The sequence below is a fragment of the Grammomys surdaster genome, unplaced genomic scaffold (genome assembly GCF_004785775.1).
Source record: "Grammomys surdaster isolate TR1022 unplaced genomic scaffold, NIH_TR_1.0 125888, whole genome shotgun sequence".
Classification (NCBI taxonomy): domain Eukaryota; kingdom Metazoa; phylum Chordata; class Mammalia; order Rodentia; family Muridae; genus Grammomys; species Grammomys surdaster.
Genome location: NW_021620713.1, coordinates 2,915,503 through 2,920,261, shown reverse-complemented (window position 1 = coordinate 2,920,261; position 4,759 = coordinate 2,915,503).

Below are 4,759 nucleotides of genomic sequence, written 5' to 3'. Positions count from 1 at the left end.
AAATATTTTTATCATTATTTATCACCATATACAATTATTTAATCAAAATATTACATAGTCAACAATGTAGGTGTGTAATCATATCTTAAAAACAGAGAAACAAGGGAATCAATTGTAATAACTTTTTTATTTCACACAAAATAGATGTGTAATCAATATGATGTTATGCACTCTTTCATAAACTATAGAAAATATAACAATCTGGCCATTTTGTAGGTTGCTTAAGTCAAGCAGTGGTCATATCCACAGAGGTGTTAAGAAAAAAGTAGAATAAAGAGTTTAGTTCTCAAGGAGGTCAGAGCAGAATGGCGAAATGAGGGCTGGGAGCCAGAACAACCTCAGGAAACTTTTGAAATGTGTATATAAAAAGAAAATGATGTGCAATTTTAAAAAAAATCCCCAGACAACTTGGAAGTCACCCTCATTCATTTCCCAATTTCAGAATTACAGTGGAGAAGAAGATCCTTCCAGTGAGAACGGATAACCATTAAAGGTTCTTCTACTCCCAATACTCAATTATTACATGACAGAGAAGTTTAGCACGCTCCCAGCTCTCTCCTAAATCATCCCACATCATGCAATGCTCATTTTTCCAAATAAAAGTAAAAGACTACTTCTTTAAAGTCCATTTTAGCTAAATACATCCCTCTTGGCCCAAAGTGTAAATTGTATCTAGATTAATGATCAAAGTCTTCTAACCATGTGACAAATTTCTCCAGTCTCACTGTCTCTGACTCTGTGTGTGTCTTTGTCTCTCTGTCTCAGTCTATGTCTCTCTCTTAATAATTTTAAGTTGGACTTTTGACCTTTTAGTTTTGAAGTAGAGAAGTGGACTATTAATGTTAAAAAACAGAGAATCAAAATTATATGTGAGTTAGTAGGTACAGCTTTATGTGACTTGAATTTGCTTTCCCACACATTCTAACTCCCATGGTAGAGGCTGTCATGAGTGGGGAAGTATTCCAGTAAATTGATCAGTAGCCTGTGAATTCATATACTAGCATTATCTTCATTCTGTTCTATGGCTTTATCCTTCTCATTCATGTTGACCTTGTGGTAACAGTAATCTACACATTTCAGGATTGATTTAGTAGGAGTTTGAGACATCATTTAATGACTATGTTTTCAAAATGTTTTTGAATAAAATAGTAAAAATCTCTAAAAGGTTTTTTTTTAATTTCAGACACTTTTTTTTTTCATTTTCAGATAAGAAGCATAATGACAGCAATGTTATGTTCCTGTGGGATTTTCATGTTTTTTCACTAGGATGAAAACTCTTTAATTCAAAGATTAAGAGTTTAGGGGCACACCCCACTTCTTTATGGCTTTAATGCTTTAATTATTTCAAACACAAATTGAAAATTCAGACACCTAGTGCTATTTAAGTGAGTTCAGGTTTTTGTGGTTTAATAAAAACATCTGTTTTGGTTTTTCAACCACAAAAGTGCATTTAATCTGTTCTTCCTTTGGTTGAACTTTTCACATCTGCTCGGCTCGATTCCCGAAAGCTAAAGACCAGTTCTTTTCCCAAAGTAGGAAGTCTACCTGCACAACTGTTGATATAGCTCAAAGGGTCTGTTTTCTATACCAACTGAAGATTTCAAAAGAATAACAAAAATGAACTCCCTACCCATGATGCACTGCTTATGTCCTTTGGCTTACATATCACAACATGGTCATTTTATGAATGCAACACTGCCTGGAATTTTGAATTAAGACACCAAATTGTCAGATGACACAAACCCAGGTACTTCTTTCATGTTCTAAGTTTTTTAATCATGGAAAAAGAATATATTCTATTAAGTTAATTGCTTGTGAAAAAAGTTACACTAAGGGTACACAGTGGCTTACAGACCTCTGTGGTTTGTTTTGGACACGCATCTAATGCTTATCTGAGTCCCCTGGGTCCTGAAAAGTAGGCCGGAAATGTTGCAAGGACAATATTACCTCATGATTTTCCACAATTGTTTGCTGCTCCTGAGACCTCAGCTCCATTTCTTCTTCTGTTTATGAGCAAGCCTAGGAAACAGCTAAAACCAGAGAGTCTGACACAAAAAAGGAAATTAAAGTGCTAAGAAGAAACAAAATTTTCATCTTTTGTGAATTTGGAAAATTTATCAAAGAAGAGCAATGCCTTGGTACTTATTTAACCCAAGTGGAAGGACTAAGTCTCTTTATCAGCATTTACATGTGATTAAACAAAGATGAGTATTTTGAATTTATTTAAACAAGATATAATTGATACCAAGTTAGTATAATTATTTTATTTTAGAATTTTATTTTGATTATGTGAGATGTATATAATTACATATTTTTCAGATACATGATTATGTAATTATATTTGGTCCTATTTCTAGGACAGAGTAACATGGCAACCTGCAATTATTAGGTGTTCAACCCATGTCTGATGAATGAAGCTTAATGAGGTAATATAAAGGGAGAGCCTGGTACATTACCTTTATCTATGCAAACAAGACGAGTCCATGATTTGAATAATTTCCTATTGTCTTATGTAAATCGGAGCTACCAATGGAGATGATTCAACTTAATTCATAAAATGATTGTCTAATACATGATACGTGAGAGCCACAGTAAGTACAAGGATCGAGAAGAGTTTTACAAGGTTGACATATAAGATAACTGTGTAAAATAATAGCCTGGAACATAGACTGAATAGATTCACTCTTAGATTAAAAACAACATTCAATTTAAGAAAAGTCATCAAAAATCAAAATGTTGGCAATTGTGAGAGAGAAGGTTTAAAGTAAAAGGTGAGCAAAAAATGTAATTTGATAATCAAGCAAAATTTGTGTTTAGAAAATATAGGAGAAGGAGGAACCAACAAGTAGTCTCGTCAGGCAAAGGAGTGTGTGAAAAAAGAGGACCTAGATTTTTTAAATGAGGTTTTCAAAATGTGGTGTTCAGATAATTACCAAAAACTTAGATCATCTGAGCCTGTTTGAACCAAAGAATTAACCCCCATTGCAAAATTTGCTCCAACACATTTGAGGTTAGTCTCAGATACATGCTCTCCCTTTAGTTCCAGCTTAAAAAAGAAATCATGATGAACAAGAAAGTTCAATTTTCTGAATCTTAGGTTCATTACTGGTCTTGAAGATAAATCAGAGAGATTTTTGTAGAGCTCATGCCAAAAAAATACATATCTTTTCAAACAAAACAAAACAAGAAAAAAAAGGGAAATTCTAAGAAAGAGAAGTAGGAAAACCATTTGTGGAATCCTGTGTGCCTACATGCTCCAAATGGAATGCTATATATATCTTTGTGACTTTGGCAATTTGTACAACTTCATACATGAATCATTGGTCAAATGATAGTAAGCATGGGGTTTCAAGAATGGTAAAAAGAGTAAAAACGGTACAAAATGAAACAAAGATTTACAGAATTTGGAATCTTAGCATTTTTGATAACTATATTTTTCACTTTGACTAGAGAGTCATAAAAACACAATATAAATATTATGCGAGAAAAGCTCCCATCTGTAATATCTCTAGGGCTGAAAATAAGCATGATGACATGTTGAAAATTAAAAATGTGTTTTTCATGATGTCATATATAACAAATTTAAAAATACACTTCCTGGTGATGTAAGAGTAATGAATATGTTTCTGTAAAACACAGAGACACAAATCATTAATAGTTCTGTCACACACACACAACACATACACAGATACCACCTTGGTTCACCTTTTATTGATTGGTGTATGTTATAAGAATTGAATCTGGAATACAAAGGTAAAATCAGGTTGAGTATATTTCAAGTTCCTCAAACTAAATAATCTCATTGCTCTATCTTATCTTTAGCCTAGCCTACTTCTAATATTGCCTGTCATCTCTTGAGCAACATAAAGCACACTAATGATTCCTTCCTCACGTTCAGCCCAAGGTAACAACTCACAAGTTTGCTCTTGAAAAGATTTTCACCACTACTTTAGTCTACTGCTGATGAAAAGTACTTTAATCCCATGTCTACATATGTAGAGAATAGAGCTGGCATACTGTTTGACCATTTTGCTTGTCTTTCCCTTTCTCCAATTCACTTCTGTGCCATCAGGCTGTGACTTTGTAATGGCCCCACTCACCAAAATTATATCACAAAGTTCTTGAGATCTTTCTCATTGTTTTGGGATTTGTTCACTAGCATTGAACTATGTGTGGAATCAAAATAATTCAGTTAAATCACCATGACACACTCTGGGAACAAGTAGCTGGTGAATGGTAAATGTAGTATTTATAAACATAGAGTTTAGTTATGTCATTCTCACTTCCAGAGACAACAAAGTTTCATAGGAAAAAAATGAAGCATTCCACCAACTAAGACCTTACTTTTGCATCTTCATAGGATGCAGACTCCACTGGTATCTGGAGTAGGCAGACAATTCTGAACATGAGAAACACAAGCCTTCAAAGGATGAAAGCAAACTTGGAAATTTTACTTTATAAATTCAGAAGTCACCAAACTTTTGCCAGTTATCCTTTAAAAATGTTCACTTTGAAGGACTAGCAAAATGTCAGTGGTTGGGTAAGTCTGCCGCTAAGCCTGATGCTGTGAATTAAATCACCAGGTTCTACATTGTGAAAGTAGATTAAACTCTGATCATCACATGCATACATATATGTTTGTTTGTACACACACACACATACACAAAGAGACAGACAGACAGACAGATAGACAGACATACACACACACACAGAGAGAGAGAGAGAGAGAGAGAGAGAGAGAGAGAGAGAGAGAGAGAGA